Source organism: Bubalus kerabau, chromosome 2 (assembly GCF_029407905.1).
Source record: "Bubalus kerabau isolate K-KA32 ecotype Philippines breed swamp buffalo chromosome 2, PCC_UOA_SB_1v2, whole genome shotgun sequence".
NCBI lineage: Eukaryota > Metazoa > Chordata > Mammalia > Artiodactyla > Bovidae > Bubalus > Bubalus kerabau.
In genome coordinates, this window is record NC_073625.1 from 144,925,210 (window position 1) to 144,937,921 (window position 12,712).

The 12,712-nt window shown below is 38.2% G+C and overlaps 1 protein-coding gene across 1 annotated transcript in view; it reads right to left on the bottom strand.

Annotated features, from left to right (window-relative positions):
* The window catches only part of LOC129643919 (EGF-like and EMI domain-containing protein 1), a 614,705-nt gene that overhangs the window by 77,004 nt on the left and 524,989 nt on the right, over positions 1-12,712 (bottom strand). The window lies entirely within an intron of this gene.

Below are 12,712 nucleotides of genomic sequence, written 5' to 3' on the forward strand. Positions count from 1 at the left end.
GAAAGATTGAGGGTAAGAAGAGAAGGAGGCAACAGAGGATGAGATGACTGGATGGCATCATTGACTCAATAGACAAGTTTGAGCAAACTCCAAGAGACAGTGAAGGAGAGGGAAGCCTGGTATGCTGCTGTTCATGGGGTCACAAAGAGTTGGACACAACTTAGTGACTGAACAACAATAGTCTTTTTCTTCCATCCACCTCCAAAATTTTGAGCAAGGTTCTAAGATGGGGCAGGATGGGATTAGCTTGAAATAACATCAGAGTGCTTTCCTTCTCAGTGAAGAGCAAAGCAGACAGTATTGAGAGTTACTAATAATACCAAAAGTTCTAGATGGGAGTAAAAGCTGGGTGGGCTCTTAGCTGAAATTTTCTGTTTTCTCTACAAAATGAAAGGAACACATACTTTAAGAGATTTTGAAATCACTGAATTTTCTACAAAATGCCTCTATGATTATTGTTTTGTTGTTGTTGTTGTTGGCAAAGTAATATCTCTGCTTTTTAATATGCTATCTAGGTTGGTCATAACTTTCCTTCCAAGGAGTAAACATCTTTTAATTTCATGGTTGCAATCACCATCTGCAGTGATTTTGGAGTCCCCAAAAAATAAAGTCTGACACTGTTTCCACTGTTTCCCCATCTATTTGCCATGAAGTGATGGGACCAGATGCCATGATCTTAGTTTTCTGAATGTTGAGCATTAAGCCAACACTTTCACTCTCCTCTTTCACTTTAATCAAGAGGCTTTTTAGTTCCTCTTCACTTTCTGCCATAAGGGTGGTGTCATCTGCATATCTGAGGTTATTGATATTTCTCCGGGCAATCTTGATTCCAGCCTGTGCTTCTTCCAGACCAGCGTTTCTCATGATGTACTCTGCATAGAAGTTAAATAAGCAGGGTGACAATATACAGCCTTGACGAACTCCTTTTCCTATTTGGAACCAGTCTGTTGTTGTTGTTGTTTACTTTCTTTTTTTTTTTCTTTTAATTTTATTTTATTTTTAAACTTTACATAATTGTATTAGTTTTGTCAAATATCAAAATGAATCCGCCACAGGTATACATGTGTTCCCCATCCTGAACCCTCCTCCCTCCTCCCTCCCCATACCATCCCTCTGGGTCATCCCAGTGCACCAGCCCCAAGCATCCAGTATCGTGCATTGAAGCTGGACTGGCAACTCGTTTCATACATGATATTTTACATGTTTCAATGCCATTCTCCCAAATCTTCCCACCCTCTCCCTTTCCCACAGAGTCCATAAGACTGTTCTATACATCAGTGTCTCTTTTGCTGTCTCATACACAGGGTTACTGTTACCATCTTTCTAAATTCCATATATATGCGTTAGTATACTGTATTGGTGTTTTTCTTTCTGGCTTACTTCACTCTGTGTAATAGGCTCCAGTTTCATCCACCTCATTAGAACTGATTCAAATGTATTCTTTTTAATGGCTGAGTAATATGTACCACAGCTTTCTTATCCATTCATCTGCTGATGGACATCTAGGTTGCTTCCATGTCCTGGCTATTATAAACAGTGCTGCGATGAACATTGGGGTACATGTGTCTCTTTCTCTTCTGGTTTCCTCAGTGTGTATGCCCAGCAGTGGGATTGCTGGATCATAAGGCAGTCCTATTTCCAGTTTTTTAAGGAATCTCCACACTGTTCTCCAGAGTGGCTGTACTAGTTTGCATTCCCACCAACAGTGGAAGAGGGTTCCCTTTTCTCCACACCCTCTCCAGCATTTATTACTTGTAGACTTTTGGATCACAGTCATTCTGACTGGTGTGAAATGGTACCTCATAGTGGTTTTGATTTGCATTACTCTGATAATGAGTGATGTTGAGCATCTTTTCATGTGTTTGTTAGCCATCTGTATGTCTTCTCTGGAGAAATGTCTATTTAGTTCTTTGGCCCATTTTTTGATTGGGTCATTTATTTTTCTGGAGTTGAGCTGTAGGAGTTGCTTGTATATTCTCGAGATTAGTTGTTTGTCAGTTGCTTCATTTGCTATTATTTTCTCCCATTCTGAAGGCTGTCTTTTCACCTTGCTAATAGTTTCCTTTGATGTGCAGAAGCTTTTAAGGTTAATTAGGTCCATTTATTTATTTTTGCTTTTATTTCCAATATTCTGGGAGGTGGGTCATAGAGGATCCTGCTGTGATGTTTGCTGGAGAGTGTTTTGCCTATGTTCTCCTCTAGGAGTTTTATAGTTTCTGGTCTTACATTTAGATCTTTAATCCATTTTGAGTTTATTTTTGTGTATGGTGTTTGAAAGTGTTCTAGTTTCATTCTTTTACAAGTGGTTGACCAGATTTCCCAGCACCGCTTGTTAAAGAGATTGTCTTTAATCCATTGTATATTCTTGCCTCCTTTGTCAAAGATAAGGTGTCCATATGTGCGTGGATTTATCTCTGGGCTTTCTATTTTGTTCCATTGATCTATATTTCTGTCTTTGTGCCAGTACCATACTGTCTTGATAACTGTGGCTTTGTAGAAGAGCCGGAAGTCAGGTAGGTTGATTCCTCCAGTTCCATTCTTCTTTCTCAAGATTGCTTTGGCTATTCAAGGTTTTTTGTATTTCCATACAAATTGTGAAATTATTTGTTCTAGCTCTGTGAAGAATACCATTGGTAGCTTGATAGGGATTGCATTGAATCTATAGATTGCTTTGGGTAGTATACTCATTTTCACTATATTGATTCTTCCAATCCATGAACATGGTATATTTCTCCATCTGTTAGTGTCCTCTTTGATTTCTTTCACCAGTGTTTTATAGTTTTCTATATATATGTCTTTAGTTTCTTTAGGTAGATATATTCCTAAGTATTTTATTCTTTCCGTTGCAATGGTGAATGGAATTGTTTCCTTAATTTCTGTTTCTGTTTTCTCATTATTAGTGTATAGGAATGCAAGGGATTTCTGTGTGTTGATTTTATATCCTGCAACTTTACTATAGTCATTGATTAGTTCTAGTAATTTTCTGGTGGAGTCTTTAGGGTTTTCTATGTAGAGGATCATGTCATTTGCAAATAGTGAGAGCTTTACTTCTTCTTTTCCAATTTGGATTCCTTTTATTTCTTTTTCTGCTCTGATTGCTGTGGACAAAACTTCCTCTTCAGGACCCATTTTTCACTAGGGAGCGAGATTACTGGCTTGACTGCTCTCTTTCCCTTTGGACTCTCTGTTTTCTCCACCAGGTCGCCTGTATCTCCTCCCTAACCCCTCTCTACTCTACCCAACTCTGTGAATTTCTGTGTGTTCCAGATGGTAGAGAACACTTAGGGAACTGATTACTGGCTGGATCTGTCTACCTCCTTTTCATTTCCCCCTTTTATCCTCCTGGCCACCTCTGTCTCCTTCCTCCTTCTTCTCTTCTCTGCATAACTCCGTGAACATCTCTGAGTGGTCCAGTTGTGGAGTGCACATAAGGAAGTGTCTCCTGGCTAGCCCACTCTCTCCACTATTGATTCTACCTCATCTCATTTGGGTCACCTCTAACTCCCTCCTCCCTCTTCTCTTCTCCATGTAACGCTGTGAACCTCTCTGAGTGACCCTCACAGTAGAGAAACTTTTCATCTTTAACGTAGATGTTTTATCAATGGTGCTGTATAGAAGGAGAAGTTTTGAAACTACTGTTAAAATAAGACCGATAACTGGAAGCAGGAGGCTTAAGTCCAAACCCTGACTCCAGGGAACTCCTGACTCCAAGGAACATTAATTGACAGGAGCTCATCAAACACCTCCATACCTACACTGAAACCAAGCACCACACAAGGGCCAACAAGTTCCAGGGCAAGACATACCAAGCAAATTCTCCAGCAACAAAGGAACACAGCCCTGAGCTTCAAGATACAGGCTGCCCAAAGCCACCCCAAAACCATAGACATCTCATAACTCATTACTGGACATTTCATTACACTCCAGAGAGAAGAAATACAACTCCATCCACCAGAACATCAACACTAGCTTCCCTAACCAGGAAACCTTGACAAACCACCTGTACAAACCCACACACAGCGAGGAAATGCCACAATAAAGAGAACTCCACAAACTGCCAGAATACAGAAAGGACACCCCAAACTCAGCAATTTAAACAAGATGAAGAGACAGAGGAATACCCAGCAGATAAAGGAACAGGATAAATGCCCACCAAACCAAACAAAAGAGGAAGAGATAGGGAATCTACCTGATAAAGAATTCCGAATAATGATAGTGAAATTGATCCAAAATCTTGAAATCAAAATGGAATCACAGATAAATAGCCTGGAGGCAAGGATTGAGAAGATGCAAGAAAGGTTTAACAAGGACTTAGAAGAAATAAAAAAGAGTCAATATATAATGAATAATGCAATAAGTGAAATAAAAAACACTCTGGAGGAAACAAATAGTAGAATAACAGAGGCAGAAGATAGGATTAGTGAATTAGAAGATAGAATGGTAGAAATAAATGAATCAGAGAGGAAAAAAGAAAAACGAATTAAAAGAAATGAGGACAATCTCAGAGACTTCCAGGACAATATTAAACGCTACAACATTCGAATCATAGGGGTCCCAGAAGAAGAAGACAAAAAGAAACACCATGAGAAAATACTTGAGGAGATAATAGTTGAAAACTTCCCTAAAATGGGGAAGGAAATAATCACTCAAGTCCAAGAAACCCAGAGAGTCCCAAACAGGATCAACCCAAGGCGAAACACCCCAAGACACATAGTAATCAAATTAACAAAGATCAAACACAAAGAACAAATATTAAAAGCAGCAAGGGAAAAACAACAAATAACACACAAGGGAATTCCCATAAGGATAAGAGCTGATTATTGTTGTAAGAAAATGCTAAACCTCGTTGAAACCATGTGGCTCTTGTCAGTCACTAGAACGCTATACCAGGTTACTAGATTTGGATTTAAATGTTACGCTCATATCTGGTATTTGCAAGCACCTAATCCTTTCGCTTCTTTTAGATGGAGGCAGTCCTATTTTCTGTTTCATGTCATTTTGCACTTTGGACCCTGTGAAAATGCATAAGCTGCCTAAAGCTTGCTGCCTCCAGTGCTTTGGGAAACAGGGAGATATAAATCTTCAACACAGTGATAAATGAGAATATTTTACCATACAATGAAAATATAGTTTTGAATATTGCTTTAAAACTCCAAAATGCAAAAAAAGAAAGAAAAGTGAAACAGGGAGTTGTTGAAAGAATGGGGGTGGGGTGGAAGTGTGGTCCAAGAGGTAGAGGATATATGTATGCACATGGTTGACTTACTTCACTGTATAACAGACACTAACACAACACTGTAAAGCAATCATATTCCAGTAAAAAAAAAAAAAAAAGAATCAACGTATGTTTGCTAAAAAGCTAGCAACCAAGATGCCCAAAGGAAGCCATCTGATCAGCAAAGTAAGCTTATACTAATAATTAGAGTGTCTGACTCTTCATAATTTTATTTAGTCTGGTGGCTCACCTGGTAAAGAATCCACCTGCAATGTGGGAGACCTGGGTTTGATCCCTGGGTCGGAAAGATGCCCTGAAGAAGGGAACAACTACCCACTCCAGTATCTGGCCTGGATAGCTCCATGGACTGTATAGTCCATGGGATTGCAAAAAGTCAGACATGACTGAATGACTTTCACACAGCCAACTGCAAGTATAGAACTAATATCAATATCATGATCAAATTTTTACTGATTACTTAATCTGTGTCAGGCCCTGCACTAAGGATTTTACCTGTGCTGTAATTTTTCCCACCAATCCCTACATGTGGAGAAATGGAATAACTTAACAGTTAAATGAAAGTCCAAAGTCACACATGTCTTCCTAAGTCTGAAGACTATAAAATAACTGTAGAAAAGGAAAGATTTCTAAATGCATTCCTAAAATCCATTGAATTTGGGAAAAGGTTTTGAATTGGGTTAATCATCAACAAAATGGATAAAACCTTGGAAAGTTCATGATTTTTTTTTCAAGACCACAGATGGGGACATGGAGGGCAGAAGAGATGTGTTCCCTAAATTCAACTTTGGAGAATTAAATTTATCACCTAGCACACAAAAGTGATTAATATTGCGAGGGCGATGAATTTGATAATGACTGAGAGATGCCATCCACCTGACAAACTAAACAATTTTTTTAACCTGACATAGCTCTATTCAAGACATCAGCTGTCATATGAAATGAATTCCATTTCTAATTTGTCTTCATAAATAATGCAATTAATTGAAAGGTAGTTACAATGAAAGTCTTTAACTTCTTTTATCTCCAATTTGAGAGCAATCTCTTTGCATTCCCTAGAAAGAATCTTCCACTCCTTTTATCAAATAAAACCTAGACATCATGGATCAGAACACTGAGATCAAAAACAAAAGAATCTATTATGTGAAGACCACCACATCTAATTGTGTTCTCAATCCTTTTCTAAGGTTGCTGCTGCTTCTGCTAAGTCGCTTCAGTTGTGCCCGACTCTGAGACCCCATAGACTGCAGCCCACCGGGCCCCTCTGTCCACGGGATTCTCTAGGCAAGAATACTAAGGTTAGTATTATCTTAAAATGTGAAACATAAAAATCCGATGAAAGAAAATTTATTCAAACTCAAAATTTTACTAAGAATATCTGTTTAATCAAGCTTCCAGGCTGTACATCTACCCTCTTCGTGACACCTAACTTCTGTTTATTTAGAATTAAAATATGACCTCTGATTCTACTATGTTTCACATTTCAACATACAGAAATACCTTTGGTTTACAGCCTCCAGGTAACCCTGGTTCTTCCTTTCCCCCAACTCATTTTGTGAGAACAAAAAGGAACCACTGAAGGAAAACAGTTCCTGACCATTTCCAGCAAGTGGAAATAAAGAATTTTTGTATTGAAGACTAAAATAATTAAAATGTTGTTTATCTCAGGTTTCTCTGTGCAGACACCAGTGATTCCATTTGCTTATGTGTGAGTACACATGTTAATAAACCCATGTGCTGAAGGCATGAAAGAGAGGTAAGAGAACTATGCAAGCATTAAAACTTTCAATCATTTAATTATTTCACCCCTCTGAAAGGCTAATTTCAACAAATATAGCAGAAGAAGGACATGATTATGAATGGAGATTTGAGCTGAGCATTTTTAACAAGGTTGTACCAAAAAATAGAAAGACAAAGACTTTGTGAGGTACAACAAAGTATAGACAAAATCTTACAAGTTATTTTAAATGCAAATTATACAGCTAAATACAGAAATTTCAGGTAATTAAATTATTTTGGTATCTAGCCTCTGGCTCCTAAAAAATATCCACTGGCGATAAAAGGAGTTTAGTCTACATTATCCTTACTTATTTTTAGTCATATCTACTAAAGCCTGCCTGTCAACAATGAGATAATCTGCAAAGCTATCAAATACAATGTATTTTTTTTTGTCCAGGGTCCAAAAACTAGAAATATTGCAAGTTTGAATTTTTTTCCCCAACAAGCAAATCCATCTGAGTAAAGTCCTTATATTTTTTTACATTTTGTTATGATAATAGCCTGGAGAAGGAAATGGCAACCCACTCCAGTGTTTTTGCTTATAGAACCTGTGGACAGAGGAGTCTGGTGGGCTGCCAACTATAGGGTCGCACAGAGTCGGACATGATTGAAGCAACTTACCAAGCATGCATTGGAGAAGGAAATGGCAACTCACTCCAGTATTCTTGCCTGGAGAATCCCAGGGACAGAGGAGCCTGGTGGGCTCTCTGGGTGTGTGTCTATGGGGTCACACAGACTCAGACACGACTGAAGCGACTTAGCAGCAGCAGCAGCATGATAATAGCTAACATTTAGACTTTTGTCTAAAGGTAGAATTAAATGGAGATAGACTGGAGAAGGGGGAAATAAAGGAGAAAAGAGAAGTACATTAGTCTGCTTGGGCTTCTGTAACAAAATACTCCAGCCTGGGTGGCCTAATTAATTTTCTCACAGTTTTGGAGGCTGGAAAGTTCAAGGTCAAGGTTCTAGTATGGTTTGGTTTCTGGTAAGTGCTCTCTTCCTGGCTTCAGATGGCTGCCATTCAGCCAGATCCTGGTACAGTAGGGAGCCCAATCTCTCTGGTATCTCTTCTTATTAAAGCACCAATATGAGATCTTCCACATGCATGAGCTCATCTAAACCTAATTATTTCCCAAAGAATCTACCTCCAAACACCATCATGCTGAAACTTGGGGCTTTAAAACATGCATTTGAGGGACATAGTTCAGTCCATAGTGATGAAAGAAGATAATCAAAAGTAAGAACGAGGTAACAAGAATGTAAGTAGAGAGAAGCAGCAGTCAAAGGTGAAAATTGTGCTGTCAAGAAGTCAAGAGGAAGATTTAGAAAAATGAGTGGTTAACAGTGTCAGAGGCCATTGAAAAAGGCATGGAAAAGACTCCTGTGAAAGCTGATAATTAGAAGGTCATTAGTGTCTTTCATTTGGTCTGAATCCAAACTGCACACATATAAAACTATATGGTATAATGTGTCATTCAGGCAACATTAAATTATATGGTATTAGAAGAAAAAGAAGGAATGCTTTTGGCTGGGGTCACCTGAGAAGGCTTAACAGGCCAATTGACATTGAACATGGAACTTGGTAAGTAGAGTTCTGACAGGTAGAGACTTGGGGGTTAGAGTCTAGGTTGAATAAGGTAAGGTGTGGAAGCAGAAAAGGGCATAACTTACTTGCAGAACTGAATGTAGTTAGCTTTATTGCAGCATATGATAGAAATATAAGAGAGAAGTGATAAATTTGTACTTACAGGGTGATAATATAAGGTGGATTTCTTTCATCAATAGCTGTCATGAAAATACATTATTTTAACCCTGAGCTCCACTAAAATAGAATGTAAGAATTTCATTTCATAGTACTTTTATGGTTTTTCTTAGTCTTTTAAAATATTTATCAGAAATAATGTTAAAGCATTTGATAAAAAGTAAAGTTAGCCAGATTTTTCTGAAAATTAATTTCCTTTATTTTCAGAGTAAAATTTACTTGATTTCTTTGGATCTCTGATCTTTCATCTCTAAGGTAGACTAGGCTGGATTAGTCCTTGAATTTCTCCAAAATAAGATTCTATGATATATAAAACAGAGTTTTCCAAAAAGGACCAGAATATAATTATTGTTTTTTTAAGAACATTTAAGTTAAACTGGATATAAAGTTCTCATTTTATATTTTTATTAAACTGGATATAAAATTCTCACACACTGTTTGTATGTGGGACTTCCTAAAGTCTAAGTTCTTTAAATACTTTTCAAATAAAATACAAGCTCTATAAAATAATTATTGTACAGAATCCAGTGGATTTTAACAAATACAGGTTAACAGATGATTTGTAATAAGTTAGTAATTTGGGGAACTCCATAATATTAAAATACTTTGGAGATGCAGTAATTTTGTCATTTTGTCCAATTTCTACACTTACCACATGAGGAATACAGGATCAAAAGAGATTAAGTGACTTGCTAAAGGACACACGACAACTTGGAGTCCACTGTGCCACTGTTTCTGGTCCATAGATGAGAGTCAATGGTGGACTAGTATGAATATTTCTGTTTTTCAGGTCGTTGCTAAATCTAGTTTCTATTTTTTAAGCTGTTGGTTTCCAAGTAAAGGGAAATTTAAAAGTATATAAATTATTTGGTAATATCTGTATTAATGGAGAATACTGATAGCAAAGCAAATCTGAACGCAAATATTGATATCAAAGCCAAAATTTTATTTTGACTGCTTTCCCATGCTGGGTCTGGACTCTTCATCAACCAGGTGTAACTGTGCTGCCCAAGGTCACGGACCTAGACTTCTGGCCCATAATTCCATTGTAAAGGAAGTTATAAGGAGAAGTGGTCATTGACAAGCTTTGCCTCACATTGACAGAGTTGTGTGACTGTATCATTATATAACAGTATCATGGAATCCTCCTACATATACACCTTTTAAAGAAGCACCATCTTAAGGCAAAAGTATATGGGGGATATTCTGAAGCATTATAGATGTCTTTAAAAATCTGATGAAAATAATAAGCCCTTACCACCAGAAAAATGACATGCACTCCAAAAATTTGCAAACAAATTCAGGTACTCAAACTGAGGGTCACTGAGGCCAAGATTCCAGTTTTACTGGGATCATATTTTATCAGCAGTCCAGGCAGTACTACTGGGGAGCCAAGTGGCCTGTACACTGTAGCTGGATATCACGGACCCCTCTCTTAACACCACTTTGTGTAACTTTATCTGGCAGAGGCTGACCAGTAACTGCTGGCCGTATGTCACTGCAAGTGCACAGTCCTTAGAGACAGCATGTTTTCTTGAAATGAAGTCATCTTAAATTCTCTCAGGGTTTGGAGTACAAGAAGTTTGCTGTAGCTGTAATTAAGAGAAAGTGCAAAAAACACCAGAGGCTCAAAAATTCACACTAACCTAAGCCTCTGACTGATGGGCAGAACGGGGCAAAGGAAGGGAAAGAAGGTAGGGAGGAGGGAAGAAACAAAGACACCTAATTTCAAGTACTCTAAGTAGTGGAATCATAAAATTCTATAACTTCACCTTCTCCTCTGTGACTCTGCCACAGGTCATGATTAATTTCTGTCTACTACAATATCCTGATAAGCATCAGCTATCATTCTCAGTTTCCTGCCAGGTAAAAAAATCCCAAAGGGGATGTGAGCTAATTTGATTTTCTTGTGTTTTAAAATATTTGACGCTTCCTACAAATTTACTTAAAATAGAAACCAAGGTAAGACTCAGTTCTCTATAGAACATTCTTTCTTTCAAAACAAATAAGCAAACAAACAGTTCTTATCCTCAAGCTCACATTATGAGTATTTAACTACAAAGTGCTTAAATTCTTCTTGAGTTCATTTTAACAAGACTGCTGTAGTTGTGTCAACTGAGATTTTTAGGACCATTCTTTGAAACCAAAATTTCAATATACTCATAGGAGAAAGATATGAAAATTTCCATAAAGGTCACTTCCTGGGCTCTCAATCCAGTCCTTCTGTAGAATGATATCCAATGGGTGAAAAGCTTTAAAATTATGCAATCATGAAATCCATACTTCTTGTTATCTTAGTTTTTAATTTGTACACTGCGTTGAAATTCTGCATAAAAGAGGATCAGTCTGTGGAGCTACAAATACCCTATTGCTAGCGCTCTGTTTCTTCAGTCACGTCCAACTCTGGGCGACCCCAGGGACTGAAGCCCACCAGCTCCTCTGCCCATGGGATTCTCCAGGCAAGAATACTGGAGTGGGTTGCCATGCCTTCCTCCAGAGATGAGGACTACCCTCTTGCCATAGTATCCATGTATTTGCACAATAGAAATTGGCTTTTAAGGAATAGAAACAGAAAAGATAAACCATAATATTCTTATCCAAGTCTACTTTTGACCTGATTTCACTGAAACAAAAATTGAAAACTTCAAGAGCAATGATGGTGAGGAACAAGGGAAGAGCTTAATAATTTTACTAAGAAAAAGGTAATAACTACTCACTCCAGCGGAGAAGGCAATGGCACCCCACTCCAGTACTCTTGCCTGGAAAATCCCATGGACGGAGGAGCCTGGTAGGCTGCAGTCCATGGGGTCCCTAGGAGTCGGACACGACTGAGCGACTTCACTTTCACTTTTCACTTTCATGCATTGGAGAAGGAAATGGCAACCCACTCCAGTATTCTTGCCTGGAGAATCCCAGGGACGGGGGAGCCTGGTGGACTGCCGTCTATGGGGTCGCACAGAGTTGGACATTACTGAAGCGACTTAGCAGCAGCAGCAGCACCCACTCCAGTGTTCTTGCCTGGAGAATCCTAGGGACAGGGGAGCCTGGTGGGCTGCCATCTATGGGGTCACACAGAGTCAGACATGACTGAAGCGACTTAGCAGCAGCAGCAGATAATAACTGCTAGAGTTTAGAGAATTAATTACACCTGAAAAAGTACTTTAGTTGGGTACTAGAGTGTTCATTTTGCTTTATTGCAAAAATCAGTTATCATAGATTTATATAATGCATTACTTTGCAAAGTATTTTTATATAAGACACAAAAATTCACCAAGTCAACCTTTACCAATAAATGCCACATCTGTATGTGTTGGTAATCCTGTTCCAAAACATTTTGTGCCTGAGAGAAGTTAGAGCAGCAGTTTAAAGATGCAATAGCTGAAGTCCTTACAGGTTGGGTTGGAGATGGAGATGGGAAAGGGATTCCTATTGCAACAAGCAGTTAAGTTGCAAAAAAGAAGGGAGTAATTCAGGGACTAAATAAATATACATGAGCTGCTGTCCCACTAGGGTGCTTGCTGTAGACACAGTTACCAGGATACTGAGTTCCCTGGCTACTGTGATATGGCTTCTATCTGCATGTTCACTCAACTTTGGAAAAGCCTTTTTTTGCTCCCCAAACCTCTATTCTCTCATATCAAAATCAGATCTATGACTAGGATATCTTTACATATCTTTAGGATATGTTTCCTCTGGCTTTCTCTCATTTCCTAAAAGATATGTTACAAAAAAGAGAGAGTATATACTACGAAGTTAAGCAAAACTGGTTGCTTTCTCTTTGAAACGTCATAATTATAGAATATCCATAAAATGCTAATAATTTTGAGTAAATGGGCAAGCTAACAAGCCCTATACCAATTAAACTAGCAATTAAATGTTGTTGTATAAATGCTACTCTTTCAACGTAATAGATATTTTTTAAAGGGACCTGGAGATGA